The sequence below is a fragment of the Chenopodium album genome, chromosome 1 (genome assembly GCF_948465745.1).
Source record: "Chenopodium album chromosome 1, dcCheAlbu1.1, whole genome shotgun sequence".
NCBI classification, from domain to species: Eukaryota; Viridiplantae; Streptophyta; class Magnoliopsida; order Caryophyllales; family Amaranthaceae; genus Chenopodium; species Chenopodium album.
In genome coordinates, this window is record NC_137834.1 from 26,966,533 (window position 1) to 26,983,285 (window position 16,753).

General features: G+C 38.7%; 1 non-coding gene across 1 annotated transcript; it reads right to left on the reverse strand.

Annotated features, from left to right (window-relative positions):
• Positions 1-7,756: 7,756 nt before the first annotated feature.
• Positions 7,757-7,863, reverse strand: LOC145564332 (small nucleolar RNA R71). The gene has a single exon (XR_014094803.1). It is a non-coding gene; the product is annotated as a small nucleolar RNA R71 (small nucleolar RNA).
• Positions 7,864-16,753: the final 8,890 nt, after the last annotated feature.

A 16,753-nucleotide genomic window follows, 5' to 3' on the forward strand; every position in this document is an offset into this window, starting at 1 on the left:
CGTCAGTTTTTTTTTTTAATATATTTTATTAAGGGTAAATAACAGTAATGACTTAATAACAGTATTTGATAAATTAATAACAGTAGCTTAATTTAAAATAACAGTTTTTAATAATACATTGATTTTTACTATAATTCGATCTGATAATTACTTAAATGACTTTTAATGGTACTAGTTATCACAACTCTACTACTTATACATCAAAATAAATTATTTTAACAGTTTAAAAGCCCACCATGCTTCGCAATAATAGTTATTTAACTAGAGAATTTTGACCAATACCTGAACTTAGTCGACAATGGAACCTCCGGCGTTCTGAGCTTCCGGCTTTACCAAGGTAGCTAACCCCAACCCTGTCTTCCTTAGATCAGGCTCAGCACAGATATAATTCGTTTCCTACCTTAGACCGTAATCTCTAATTAGACAATCCTTACTGTGTTTATGATAGAACTTTTTAAGCAGAAAGATAACTCCTTTGATATATAAGGTTCAAGGGGATAACGTTCCCTTCTTGAACGAAACTTTTATTCAATTTGAAAAGATTACAACACTCATATATTACAACAAACACACAAATTGAAAGCTTAAAAATACATAAGCTGAACTAGAGTTTTCTCTACTTTAAGAGAGATGGAAAACCAATCTGTCTCTTAAGGTGAGTATTTTTCTCTAGAGGACTCTTTAATGCTTTCAGAGCAATTCTCTAGCTAACTCTTCCAACTCTGCTTTCAGTTCTTTTCTTAATGCCCTTTATATAGGGGAAGGCTCACAAAGGTCACTGACACTTTCTATGGTTTACTGAAAACCATGACTCAACAAGTGAATATCATTCACTGCTTTTCTAAAGATTCTTTGAATTAACAACTTAATTTATCTTTTAACCGTATGGCTCTAATACCAAATCACGCAGCTTAACGTTTCTAATTTATAATAACTGTATTGTATTCCTTAATAACAAATTTCACTTATATAATAACAGCATACAAATATAATACTTAATTTCTAACACAAATACTTAGCCTTTTAATATATAAGTACTACTGAAAAGAGCAAAATAACACCTCGAAAACAATATTGAAGAAACATATAATAGTATTAAATTTTATTTTAGCAGGCTCAAACTTAAAATAACAATATTAAAATAGGAAATGACGTTTTCCAACACTTAGCGAAATTTTATTTTCAACGTTGGTATGGACCTTCCTAGTCCCTACCTGGTAGTGGGCAATACTTTCTCGAAGATATCTTACCTTAAAAGTTGCTTCAATGGTAGAGAGAAAGCTCATAAACCGCTTCAATGGAAGAGAGAAAGGGAATGATGGATAGAGAGGTGCAAGCGCAACATAAAACTATAAAAGTAACCTCAAAGGAGGGAAGGTAGTATTTTTTTTTCCCGGTAAATACAAGTTGCTCTCGGTGATTTACAGAAAATGTTAATTTCAGGGCTAAAATCGTCAACATAGCATAAAGTATGGGGGTAAAGTTGCCATTACAACATTAACTTACACTAACAGACTAACGGAGCAACTTTAACGTGGAAAACCACGAAAACCATTCAACTGAGAAATCGAAACCCTAGGAGCGAGAAGGCGAGGGCAATACTTGAATCTTCTTGGTGTAGGATGATTTCGGCTTCCTTCCAGTAATTTTGAGCTTGCAATGTTGTTAACATTCTGTTGTTAAGTGACTGAGATTGAAAGGAATGGTGTCCTTCGAACAAGTGTATTATTCTGATAGTGGGTTCAAAATTATTAGAAAGCTAATATATTCAGTAAGGTCAAGTGATCGGAATGCCTAAGTGGAGGCCGCTTCCGATCAGTAATATTAATATATAATTAATATTACAGGTTAATCTTGACTGAACCCTTCGGGTCACACCCAAGCAATTAACAAACCAACTCGACGAATTAATTCTGAAGAAATTAATGAGTCTCCTGAGTATTAAATATTTAGACGTCGGAAATTCTAGCTTAGAGCGTCGAAACCGAGCGTCGGAAGTCGAGTCAAAATAGTAAATGACGAGACGCGCAAAATAATAATAAATCGATAATATTCCCAAAATACCCCTAGCATCGGAATGCCCTGAGCATCCGAATGCTAGGGACATAATATGCTAGCACAGGTGGCTAGCATGCGCACCATGCCAAGCCAAGGGTGGCTGGCTGGTGCGTGCTAGCGCACCATGCTAGCAGCCGCAAGCACACCAAGGCAGCAGCTGCTAGTAGCCCGCACATGGTGTGCGCGTCGTGCTAGCAGCATCCCGCACTTGGAGTGCGTGGCTTGCTAGCCATAGCAGCAGCCCACAACTCCAAGTGCGGGGCTAGGCTTCGGTTGGGATACGGCTGGGCCTATGGCATGGGTAGTTGGGCCGAAAATCATGGGAAGAAAATGGAAGCAAGTGGGTGAGGGACAAGTGGCACAAGAAGAGTATAGAGTGGGGAGCAAGTATGGTCCCCTACTCTCCAAGTGGTCCTCACTTCCCTTTTCATGTAATAGTGACACTTGTAAATTTATTATTAGTTTGCTTATTTATTTTAATTTAGCTTTAAAATAAATTGTGGAATTTCATCCTCCCACATTGATGGGATAGAAATTCCCACTCTCCCTCTTGCCTATAAATACCCATCTTGGGTTTTTGGGAAGAGTGCTTGAGTAGGAGATCAATAGAGCATTGCATTAGCAAAAACTCTTAAACTCACATAATACTCGGGTTTTGGTCGGACCTCGCTAACCTCGAGGTAACGGACCTAAAAGTTGGTAGTTTTTTTGCGGGTGGATCTCCGTCGGAGGATCTCGTATTTTCGGGGCTAAGCTTCTCAAGTAAGAGCCCATTTTGTGGGGCGAAGCACGCGCCAAAGGTAAATTTCCTATTTTGCCCTTTTATGTTTATTTAGCATTTGTGATATTATTTATTGCGAGCGAGATCCTTGGCTCGGGTTTTTTCCACGGTGAATGGGACTCACCAAACCCTAACAGAGATTTCGCGATATCGAAACCCGTGCTTGAGTTGTTCGCTGTGTTGTGGTCAGTAGTTCGTCGCTTTTAAGGTATGTATTTATGGCTATTAGGTATGTACATGTTGTTTGAGATGAACTTTATGTCAATGAGTTTCATGTTGTTTTAACTTGATTCAATTGCTGAATTGCTCGGTTGGTTAGCTCAATTTCTTCTATGGCTCAATTGTTGAAATGCTCAATTTTTGAAATGCTCAATAGCTGAATTGCTCCGTTGGTTTGCTCAATTTTTGAAATGCTCTATTATTGAATTTCTTGATTTCTAAATTGTTGAATTGCTCAACTGATGAAGTGCTTAAATGCTAAGCTGAATAATCCTCCTAAGCTAATCATAATAAATGGTTTATGATGTAGTGTAAAATTCTCAAAAACTCGTTTGTAAATGCAACTTTTGGATGTTAACTAGATTTATAATGATTCTAGGATTTCTTTGCCTCATGATTTGCCCTCATATTTGGGGCACCCCAACATTCACACATCCAGGTCATTCCCCTTCTCTTTTTTTTAATTGTAAATGCACTTTGAACCCTGCTAACTCCAAAGCCACATTGCTCTACGTATGATTTATAATATTCCTCTATTTCCCGCCCACCATTTAACACCATTCCAACTTTTGAAGGTTCAACAGAGGTCATCACAGAGACCTTATTTGTTGAAACAGTTTGAGCGGTCTGAATGGTCTAAATTGGCCCAATTGGGGAAGAGGTCTCCCCAATTGGTGTAAGGGAAATGTTATCCAACTTGTATGTATTAACAATCTCATCATCTTCACCACTAGGGCCTATTTCAATCAATGCCCCTATCTGATCACACCTCCTATTTCATCCTATGCTGCATCCCTTCCTAGAAACTTGTCTATCTTTGACCTTCCTAAATTACTTCCTAAGAATACTGACCCGTCCCAAATACTAACACCACAGGTCACTATATTAAACTTATGTTGTTTAACTTACTTAACAAAAACATGAAGATAGTAAGACCAATTAACACGACCTGTCCCAAATACTAACACATATCTAGCCTTACTAAATTGGTGAAATGCTCCTTTAGTTTGCTCAATTTCTGAAATGCTCTATTTTTTAATTGCTTGATTTCTGAATTTCTAAATTGCTCAATTGATGAAGTGCTGAAATGCTAAGCTGAATAATCTGATCATAATAACTGGTTTATGATGTAGTGTATTGATTTTGCAATGATTTTAGGTTCTCAATTGGAGATAATGCGAAAATGTTCAAAAACACGTCGTGGGATTCCAGGAATGGTAAATTAGAATAGTTTGGTCTTCAATTCCAATTGAAAATGTGTTCAGTGTAGTAAATTGGTTAGTGAACAGTGGATTTGTGCAATTATTTTTTGTACAGGTTAGGACTGATTCAACAAGTCCTCAAGTTAAAGTTCTCTAAACTGAATTGTTTATGGTATGGCTATTGATAGATAGTGTATTGATTTGATTAGTTTATTTGAACCCAATTCAAATTTAAAACGAACCATTTCAAATTGATGATGTTGATCTTGTCAAGGATGATTCTATTAGCATTGGTGATCAAGTGAAGACAAAGGGTAAGGTTATTAAGCAGCAAGTTGAAGTGTATGGGAGGGTATATTTTAAGTTAGTGTCTTGTTTTTCATTTTTATCTCCGAACTTTAGAAGGTGAACTAATTTTAGTAATTATATCTGCTATCTTATTGTTGCAGCCACCGAATATGCATGAATTGCCGTATTGAGACCTTTTCTATAATATGTCACACTTTTGATGATAGAAGGATATGCTGGGTTAATGAAATGGGTTTAGGTGGGTTATTAACAACTCCAAGTGACATACACTTACCTCGGCAGTTGGGATATTGGATAATGAGTCGCATAGATCCTGTGAATAAGGTGCTTATTGCACCTGATGGGAAACAATTTAGGTTATCTACTAATTAAGTGCATTAGGTCTTAGGCATTCCTAATGGTGGTTTAACTGTCGCGACCGGTAAGTGTAATTCATCTATTTTGCAAGAAAAGGTGAATAAAATCCTTGACAAATATGGTTAACCCTCTAACACAAGTTCAAGGAAGTTTGTTGGTAGAGTTTATACATCAGTAGGCATACCCGTGAATTCAAAGTTTATGGAAAGGGTAGAGGGGAAATGGGAGGCAAATGAGGAGGAAGAATTCAAGACATTGTTCTTGTTTTTGTCACTGGAAATGGTGTTGTGCCCTACACAGTCCCCTAGGTTGGGATGTGATTTGTTTCCTGCCTTGACTTATGCTATGGACGCTTCTTCGTACAACTGGTGTGAATTGGTGTTGAATAAGTTGATGGAGAGTGTTGCCAACTATGCTCATCGGTTTTACTCAAATGGTTTTGTTGGTGGGTGTGGTGGGTGATAAGTGTTTTATTTGTCCACTTATCATGGCATTTTAAACACGATTTTGTACTCTTTCCCTAAATTTAATCCCTTTTTTCTAACTCCTTTTATGCTAATTTGCATCTTTTTTCTTTCCCGTTTCTTTTTATGTGTGTGCTCGTGTTTGTAGATGCAATAAGAAGCTGGTTAAGTAGCATGAACTTGAAGACCTCCTTGAGGGAGCATTTACCAGGCAGGAGCGGGCGTGCTCCTTGATAGGAGCGGCCGCTCCTAAGCCCAGTCCACAAACTTACCCCCTGCATTACAAGGAGCGGGCATGCACCTAAGGAGGAGCGAACGCTCCTCCTTGAATTTCAACATTCTTCCATCCTCTTCATTACTGGGAGTGGGCGCTCCTAATTGTGCTCCAACATTCTGCCTTCTGTGCTGCAGCAAGGAGCGGGTGCACATAGAGACCAGGAGCGGGCGCTCCTATCAGTAGGAGCGGACACTCATACTGTTCTGAACTCGATTTTTGACGGATTTTACAATGTAATTTTTGGGGCATATAAATAGGATGCTTGACTTCAGTTTTTGGGGACCTTCTTCCTCCTCAACTCCTTTAGACTTATATTCTTAATTAGTTTAGTTTCTCAAAAACTCAATCATTTGTAAGAATTATTGGAAGTTTGTTCCATCAATTTCAACATTTTCTCAACTTTGAAGCTTATTAAGTAATCTCTTTCTCTCTCCTTTGCTATTTAATTTTCTGATTTTATCTTTGATTAATATTAGCTAGGTCTTGCTTTATCTTTGTTAATTGTTCTTGCATGCTTAATCATTCTTGTCTAATCTCTCTCCTAGTTTAATTGAATTCATGTTAACCCTAGATTTAATTGTTAGATTGTTTTTTACCATGTTTAGTGAGTAGTTTCTTAGTTAGGGGTTGGGTGAAAACCCAACCAAGATATGGTTAGTTGACTTGGATTTATTCATGTTCTACCTTGGATTGATATTTGTTTGTGCTTGAATTGATTATTGCATGCGTATTTTGATGGCCACTTTACACTCATGTGTTCATCCCTCTTCTCACATCGAAAGATGGGGATTTGGAGTGAGTCCTTTCTTGTGCAATTAGATTATGCTACCTTCATGACTATGGATGTTTGGTTTCATTGAGTAGGATGCTTTAGTGTGGTAATTAGGTGAGAAATCCCAATTATTTGTGCTTCATTCTAGTTCGGAACGATCGAGAGACAAACTCGAGCTAGAAACCCACTTCCTATCCTTGATGCTTAATCCTTGTTATTTTGGTGCTTAATCTAGGAAATATTTATGTTGTAACTTTGAAAGGAGACAATGTTAAATTCCTATTCTATCTTCCATGTGTGCTCATGATTTATCCTTGTTATTGATTCTTTGGTTTGGTTAGTGTTGAATCCCGTCTCCCTTAGCGTTCCATTATATATTAGTTAACTAATTAAAATCCAATTTGTGACCGAATTAGCTTACAACCGTTTCATACTCTTGGTGTTCTTTACCCATTCCATGTGGATACGATCCTCTACTTATCCTAGACTTGTCTTAGGTTGGTTTAGGTAAAAATATTGTTTGGAATTAGGGCGATTGTCCAACGACCGATTACCCCTTTACCAAAATGGCGCCGTTGTCGGGGAATAGCGTTAAGCATTGAGTTACTTGTGAAATATGTGAGACTAGTTCATTTTATTGCTTTATTTTTTCTTTGTTTTCTTTGGCTAACCTACTAATCTCCCATCTAGTCTTCTTTGTTTTATGCCCAAACGCAGAAATAGGACACTTCCTCTTGTGTCGTTGAACCTCGAGCATGAAAAAGTTGTAACGACAAATCGAAGAGAAAAGAGGGAGATAGCTAGTGGTGCTACTTCAAGTGAGCCACAAGTGGTAGTTGAGTCCAATCATTCTAGTTCTAGTGAATATAGTGGAGACACCATTCTATTAGAATCACCAAGGAAAAATTCTCCAACTTCTCCACCTATCCGCCAATTCGAAATGGCTAATCGAACAAGACTTTGAGAGAGTTTGGTGTCCCTCCACCATATCAAGAAGCGAGCGGGATTGTTACTCCCACCACCGAGGCAAACAACTTTGAGATAAAGCCCGCCCTTATCACCTTGATCGAGGGTCATCAATTCTCCGGGGACAAGCATGAGGATCCCATTGCACATCTTAAGCAATTCACACGGTATTGTAGCACCGTGAAGGCAAATGGGGTGACTCCGGAATATATTCTTCTAAGTATGTTCAAATTTTCTCTTACGGGGAGTGCAAGTGATTGGCTTGATAGGTTGACTCCGAACTCATTGACAACTTGGAATGAGGTAACTTTGGCATTCCTTGGGAGGTTTATACCTCTTGGAAGAACGACGGAGTTAAGATCCAAAATTTCAAATTTCCAACAAGAACTCGATGAGTCTCTCTATGATGCTTGGGAGAGATATAAGAGCTACCAAAAATAATGCCCACATCATGGCATGGAAGATTGGCTCTTATTACATGAGTTCTATAGGGGTCTCTTGAGGGAGGATTGTATACTATTGGATGGAGCATCAGGTGGTCCACTCATAAACAAGACACCATTGGAAGCACTCAAAATCATCGAAGATGTGGTGCAAAACTACACCGATTGGAGTCATGATTAGAGGAACTCCAGTAAAAAGGGAGGAAGGTATGAGGTTAGTGCTATCTATATGCTTAGCTCAAAATTAGATGCCTTGTCCTCTAAATTTGATCAAATGCAATCTTCTCCTCGTCCCATATAACTCACATGCATCTAATTCTTCAAATGATAATGTGTTTATGCAATTGATATCTTGTGAAGTGTGTGGTGGTGAAGACCATATGTCTTCGGAGTGTCCCTTGTTGAATGAGCAATGTTACCCTTCACCTTCTATGGAACAAGTTAATAATGTGCATGCTAACCCGAGGTTTGACCCCTACTCCAACACCTATAACGAGGGATGGAAACATCACCCCAATTTTGGTTGGAGAAGTGGCCAAACCCAAAGGCAAGGTAGTGGTCAAGATCAAGGTCAAGCTAGTGGTGGTGGTAACTATATATGTGTCTATTAATCAACGGAATTATAGAAATGACAATAGGTACCAATAAAAAGGTCAATACTCTTCCACTCACAACCCACCCGGTTTCAATGGAGGTATAAGACAATTTCTAGCTCCTATTCTTAAACCACCACTTCAAATTCTAGCTCCCCCTCCTCCTAAGTCTTATTTAGAAAGCATGATGGAGCAATTCATCAACACCCAAACTAAAAAGACAAATGACTTAGAGGAAAGCTTAAAACAAATGCAAACCCACAATAAAATGTTGGAAAATCAAATGGCCCAAATAGCTAGTGCCCTCAAAGGAAGTCTAGTACCTCATTGCCTATTCAAGGTCTAGATCCTAGAGAGCAAGCCAATGCCATTGTAACTAGAAGTGGGAAAAGCTTGGGGGAAGTTCAAGGGAAGGGAATGCAAGTATGCAACATGACTTAGGAGGTAAGAAGTCAAAAGAAAAAGTGATACAAATGAGTGATTCCCATGGAGAGTTGAGAGTGGAAAAATAAAAAGAGAAATAAGAAGAGAAAAACAAAGAAAAAGAAGTTGAAAAAGAAAAAAAAGAGTGAAATCCCGCTTCATGTGGCAAAGCTTCCTTTTCCGAGAAGGTTTGCCGGGTCTAGACTTGACGATCAATTTGCTAAATTTTTAGAAGTCTTGAGAAAGCTTTATGTTAACATTCCATTCACCGATGCTATAAAACAAATGCCAACTTATGCTAAATTTCTTAAAGACATTTTGAGTAATAAAAGAGAAGTTGACCTTGTGGAAACAATTAACATGCCGGAAAATTGTAGTGCAATTATTCAAAATAAGTTGCCCACTAAGCTTAAAGATCCCGGTATTTCTATTCCATGTGCTATTGGTGAAATGGTAATTGATCGTGTTTTGTGTGATCTAGGTGCTAGCATAAGCTTGATACCCCTCTCTATGTGCAAAAAACTTGGCCTAGGAGAGTTAAAGCCCACTAACATTTCCTTTCAATTAGCCGATCGTTTGGTTAAGATCACTACTAAAATTCGGCCGAATTGCGACCGTTTTTCTACGACTGTCATAAAAACGGTCGCAAATTTGCGACCGTTTTGGGTTATAAAGCGGTCGCAAATTTGCGACCCTTTTGGGTTATAAAACGGTCGCAAAGGTAATAAATATATTTTAAAAATAAAATGCATGTGAAAATTTATTTAAAATTAAATTAATTCTGTTACGACCGTTAGTAGCGGTCGCAAAATGTCGCTAATTACGACCGTTTGAGAAACAGTCGCAAAATTACGACTGCCATACTGGACGCAAAAGTTGTTAATTACGACCGTTTGAGAAATGGTCGCAAAAGTACGACCGCCATACCGGTCGCAAAAGTGCTTTTTTAAATTAAAAAAAAGGGTATAAAAGGAGATCCACCCAAACCCTAATATTAGAATTAGCCGTCTACTATCTATCCCCTCTCTCTCTCTCCTCATGTATTCCCCTTCTCCTCTCCTCTCTCTCTTTCCTCTTCTCTTCTTTTCCTCTTTCCTCTTTTCCCTTCATCTGATCTTCTTCTCTTTAACCGGCGTTGTTCAGAGCACCATTTCCTCCATTTTAATTTTCCTTTTCTTCTTCATTTTTTCTTTTTCTTCGAATTTTCATCAACAAACGGGTAGGGGTGTTTGCATTTTCGTCAACATACGAATAATTATGGTTTTTATGGTCAAATTCGACCATAAAAATTCCAGATCTGGAGTTTTTATGGTCGAATTTGACCATATAAACCCAAGAGGAAAATATATTGGGAAAGGTATGTGGTTTTTATTTCGTTTCTTATGTTTGAGTTTGTTTTCGATTTTTGTTTGAATTATGTTGATTTTGGGTTTGATTTTGAGTTTTTGTTTGAATTTTTGTGAACTTTGTACCCGAATTCCAATTTTCGTTGATTTTGTTCTTAATTTCGGTTATTTTGTTCATAATTAAGTTGATTTTGTTATGTTTTTTTATTTTGTTCATAATTTTGGTTAATTGTACATACATTCATCGATTTTGTTTTTATTGATTTCGTTCATGTTTAACTGATTTCGTTCATACTTTTGTTAATTTTTGATAATTTTGCATTAATTTTTGTTAATTTTTAATGATTTTGTGGGTCTGTTTTATAAATTCAAATGTTTTGGGTTGTTTTGGGTGGGTGGCGATGGTGGATGGTGGTGGTAAGTGGCGGTGGTGGGGCTGGAAACATGTACTGACACTTTGGCAGTGAGTGCGGTATTTATTATTTTTTTAAAAAAAGTTTAGCGACGGCCAAAAACGGTCGTTAATGTTAAAATTTGTGACTATTGCAAAGAACGGTCGCAATTTATAATTATTTGCGACTGTCTCACATGCGGTCGTTGAAAATAAAGAAAACGGTCGCAATAAAAATTTTGACCGTCAGCCAGTCGTAATAATTTTTTTTTTACGACCATATGAGTAACAACCACGCGTTATGACCGTTGACGGTCGTAATTATTTTGCAATCGTTTTTGCTATTTTCAACGACCTTTAGAGGCGGTCGCAAAAACCTTGTTGTTTAGTAGTGAGATGCCTTGGGAAAACTAGAGGATGTCCCCCTTAGGATGGGCAAACTTTACATTTCGGGGGAATTTATTGTGCTTGGTATGGATGAGGACTTGAATGTCCCCATATTTCTAGGTAGGCCTTTCTTAGCCACGACAGGGGCTATTATTGATGTGAAATATGGTAAATTGTCTTTGCTTGTTAGAAAAGAGAAAGTGGATTTTAAATTGAACCAAGTTATGAAATGTCCTTACAACATGGATGATTGTATGAGTATTGATATTGTTGATAATGTTATTGATGAATCTTACAATGGCATTTGCATAATACTAATGATTCTCTTGAGAGTGAACTTGAAAGCAAAGATAGGTCTTGTGATGAAGACATGCAGATGGAGCCAATTGAGAAGAATCTTGACTCCACCCCCATGGACAAGGAAGAAGCAAACCTTGTGATTGGAGAAGAAGAAGTGAAGAAAGAACTCATGAACGACAATGGTAAGGAATGTCCAAGTGTAGAGCTAAAACCTCTACCATCCAACTTGAGGTATGAGTTTCTTGGTTCATCTTCTACTTTTCCGGTCATTGTTAATGCTTCATTGGATGAGGTTCAAACCTTAAAATTGTTGAATGTATTGAGGATGCATCGCAAAGCTTTGGGATATAAAATGGATGATTTGAAAGGTATAAGCCTAATGCTTTGCATGCATCGAATTTTATTAGAGGATAATGCTAAACCATCAATTGAAAGACAAAGAAAGCTTAATCCTCCAATGCTTGAAGTGGTCAAGAAGGAAGTTCTCAAAATACTTGCCGCCGGTATCATTTATCCTATTTCTAATAGTAGATGGGTGGCACTGGTGCAAGTAGTCCCTAAAAAGGGGGGATGCCAGTTGTTAAAAATGAGAAAAGTGAGCTCATCCCTACGAGAACTATTACCGGTTGGAGGATGTGTATAGACTATCGTAGGCTAAACACATCCACCACGAAAGACCACTTCCCATTGCCTTTTATTGATCAAATGTTGGAAAGGCTAGCGACTCACAAGAATTTTTGTTATCTTGATGGTTATTCCTGGTTCTTTCAAATCCCAATTCACCTGGATGATCAAGAGAAAACAACATTCACTTGTCCATATGGCACCTATGCTTACCGTAGGATTCCATTTGGTTTATGCAATGCCCCCGCTACTTTCCAAAGATGTATGATGGCAATTTTTGCGGATATGATTGAAAAAGAAATGGAGATTTTTATGGATGACTTCTCGGTAAGGGGAAGTTCTTTTGATGATTGTTTAATTAATCTCACACGATGTTTGAAAAAGTGTGAAGAGGTCAACCTTGTCCTAAATTGGGAGAAATGTCATTTTATGGTTCAAGAAGGCATTGTTTTTGGCCATAAAATCTCTCATGAGGGGATTGAGGTTGATAGGGCTAAGGTTGATGTAATAGAGAAGCTCCCACCCCCCTTCAAATGTGAAAGGGGTGAGATCTTTCTTGGGACATGCCGGTTTCTATCGGTGCTTCATCAAGGACTTCTCTAAAATAGCTAAACCTCTTACTACACTTCTTCAAAAGGAGTGTGATTTTGTATTTGATGATGCTTGTCTAGATGCATTTTGTAGGTTGAAGAATGCATTGGTCTTGGCACCAATAGTGCAAGCTCCGGATTGGAGCCTCCCCTTTGAATTAATGTGTGATGCAAGTGACACGGCGGTTGGTGCCGTGTTGGGGCAAAAGAAAGAAAAGAGGGTGCACGTGATCCACTATGCAAGCAAAACATTGAATGATGCACAAAAGAACTACACCACAACCGAAAAGGAACTTCTTGCGGTAATCTATGCTTTTGACAAGGTTCGTTCTTACCTTTTGGGTTTAAACACAATTGTCTACACCGACTATTCGGCAATCAAGTATCTCATGTCCAAGAAGCATTCAAAGCTTAGGTTGATGAGATGGGTGCTTGCTTTGCAAGATTTCGATATAGAGGTGAAAGATAAGAAGGGGAAGGAAAATTCGGTAGCGGATCATTTGTCAAGGTTGGAGATTCGAGATGAAGATGTTAATTAACTTTCGATTAATGATGAGCTAAAAGATGATGTTTTGTATGCTATCCAAGCAAAGTCATTGCCTTAGTATGCCGATATAGTGAACTACTTGTCTTGTGAAGCAATTCCACCGGAGTTCACCCCTCAACAAAGAAGAAAGTTGAAGCATGAATCGTAAAGGTACATATGGGATGATCCCATTTTGTACAAGGTAGGGGTGGATGACCTTTTGAGAAGATGTGTTCCCGATGATGAAATTCAAGATGTGCTTCATATGTGTCACTCATCACAATGTGGTGGTCATATGGGAGCAAACAAAACGGCGGCAAAAGTGTTGCAACGTTTGTTATTTTGGCCTACTCTCTTCAAGGATGCATGGGTCTTTGTGAAGACTTGTGACAAATGCCAAAGAACCGAGAACATTTCAAAGAGGAATGAGATGCCTCAAAACCCGATCTTGGAATTGGAGGTATTTATTGTTTGGAGGATCGACTTCATGGGTCCCTTTCCTTCATCCTACGGTAATCTCTACATCCTTGTAGCGGTGGAGTATGTGTCCAAATAGGTGGAAGCTCTTGCATCACCAAATAATGACTCAAAGGTGGTGATGAAGATGTTTAAAAAGGTCATATTCCCAAGGTTTGGCGTTCCACGGGCTGTGATAAGTGATGGAGGGTCTCATTTTGCTCATAGAACATTCAAGGCTTTATTGGCTAAGTATGGAGTTCACCATAAGGTTGGTTTGTCCTACCATCCTCAAACAAGCGGCCAAACGGAGGTTTCAAATAGAGAAATCAAGCTCATTCTTGAGAAGACCGTGGCCAGAAGCAAGAAGGATTGGGCAGAAAAGCTAGATGATGCCTTGTTGGCATACCGTACGGCTTTTAAGACTCCCATTGGAACCACCCCTTACAAGTTGGTTTATGGAAAGTCATGTCATTTGCCTGTAGATTTGGAGCACAAGGCTCAATGGGAAATCAAAGCCTTGAATTTTGATCTCAAAAGTGTTAGAGAAAAGAGAATGCTAGACTTGCATGAGTTAGAAGAATTGAGAATGAATGCATACAATAGTGCAAGTTCCTACAAGACAAGGTCAAAGGAATTTCATGACAAATACATCATAAAGAGGGACTTCAAAGAAGGTGATAAGGTCCTTCTCTACACTTCAAGATTAAAGCTTTTTCCCGGAAAGCTTAAATCAGGTGGAATGACCCTTTTCAAGTGGTTAAGGTATTTCCCTATGGTTTAATTGAAGTTTTGAGTGAGAGCACCGGAACTTTCAAGGTGAATGATCAACGCCTCAAGGTCTATTATGAGGGTGACAAAAGAGGTGTGGTTCACTCCATCAAAATGAAAGAATTCAACGACTCCGATTGATGTGATCGGAGAATCGTCAAGCTAGTGACGTTAAAAGAGTGCTTCCGGGAGGTAACCCAAGTTTCTCATCCTTCTCCCATATTCCTTTCCTATTTTTGCTTCTCTCAATTTTTATTTTCACTAACTCTTCCTTTTTTATACTTGTAGGTATGTTTGAAAGAGTTATTTAATTAAAGAAAAAAGGGGAAGGGGCAGATTCAACAATTCAGTTAGGAGCGAGTGCTCCTACAGAGATGCATGCTCGCTCTTATATGTTTTGCAGCAATCAGAATCAACAGCAAAGAGTAGGAGCGGACGCTCCAACCTCCCTACACGCCCGCTCCTAGCACCTTCAACAAAAACAAAACCTTCAGGTCAGCTTAGGAGCGGGCGCTCCAAATGATGTGCACGCCCGCTCCTCCTTCAAAAAGAATAAGGCAGAAGGTGCAACAAGTGTTAGGAGCGGGCGCTCCAAATGGAGTGCACGCCCGCTCCTACTTGAAACAGAAGTAGGCAAAACCTACAGCAAGTGATAGGAGCGGGCGCTCCTAACACCCCGCACGCTCGCTCCTCTCATTAGTTCAAAATATTTTTTTTTGAAATTTTGAAAGAGTCATAAGGTCAAACCAAGTATAGGAGCGGGCACTCCGAGTGTACAGCACGCCCACTCCTCCATGCACAAGCAAATCAGAAGGTTTGTGAAGAAAAAGGAGCGGGCGCTCCAATAACTCTACACGCCCGCTCCTCTGTTCGAAACTAATCAAGGAGAAATTTTTATAATAGGAGCGGGTGCTCCTAACACCCTTCACGCCCGCTCCTACTGACGAAGAGAACCAGTAGCCCATTTTAAAGGGAGGAGCGGGCACTCCAATTCGAGAGCACGCCTGCTCCTCATCAGTCCGAGTAAAAAAAAAAAGGGAGGATTTCCCTCTTATCTCTTTTTCACCTTTTTCACTTTTCACCTCTCATCTCACCTCCTTCATATTCTCTCTCATCCTTACCCACCTCTTTCTCACTCTAAACCCTCACATTCTACACCTTCTCTCTTCAAGATCATCATCAATCCCTCACTTTTTTCACTCAAAATTCACAAATCCTTAATCTCCATCCAATTCTCTGTCTAAAAATCACAAAATTTCACAAAATTGGTCAAGAATTCGAAAACCCACAAATTCTCCATTGAAGAACAAGAGCAAAGGGTGAAAGCTTGAAGAAGGAGTAGCAAATTTTTTGGTAGTCTTGGAGGATTTTAGAGTATTTTCATACTCTATTTGGTATAATTTACTTCTTTACTTAACTTTCTTCTTCAAAATTTCTTATTTCTTGTTTTCATTTAGATTGTGTAATTAATTGCATGATTAGGTGAATTTAAACAAATATTGTTGTTTATGGAGAATTGTTAGAAAAATTTGTGAATGATTTTTGGAGTAGTTGAAATTGTGGTTGAAAATTGCATAAACTTTGTGAATTTGTGATTGTGATTTGTGTGAAATTGGTGAAGTGCATTGTGCTTGAAAAATTGGTGTGTTGGGATATATTGTTGGTTGTGTTGCTATTGTGAAACAGGTAATTGGATTTTTAAGGGAGTTTGAAGTTAAGGGTGGTGTGGAGTTTTTTGTTGTTGAGTGATCTTCCTAAATAACCTTTTCTAAACTAAAAATGAAGAACTTCATTGGAGGGATTAAGAAAAGAAAAACAAGTGAACCTCAAGCATCCTCATCCCCTTCACAACAATAGAACCCTAACCCACCTCCAACACTAAAACTCCTAGAACGATATAAAAATCCTTTCAATGACCTCTCCCAACGAAAAATTATCCCAACCCGATTTTATCATCAAGAGTCAATGCGACTTCTAGGGGTCGATGGAGGAATTAGGAGGGTAGCCTAAAACTTCAATTGGATAAACTTCTTGAACAATAGGGAGGAAACTTATAAGTCCCTAACTCTTGAATTTCTCTCAACGGTCTCTATGAAGCACATAAACCTAGAGGGGGAGCCATTAGAGTGTGAGATAAAATTTAGAATGTTCAATAACGAGAGGACCCTAACCTTAACGAGATTGAACGTTCGAATGGCCCGCCCTTAACCAAATCTATTACCCCAATGGTAATTACTTCTCAATCTATGAGGAGCAAGTTTGGTGGAATACCATTGCGGGGTATCCCAATTTCACAACCCGGTATAGCCATGCTAGCCACATCATCCACCCCGTTCTTCGAATCTTCATGAGAATCATAAGCTATGCTTGTTTCTCTAAACAAGACTTAGGGAAGCTAACTAAAGAGGAGATTAAATGCCTCTTTCTAGCTTCAAGGTTCGAAGGAAATGTGGAAGGGTACGTAGCGATCTCATGGATCGTGAAGGGGTTTAACCTTC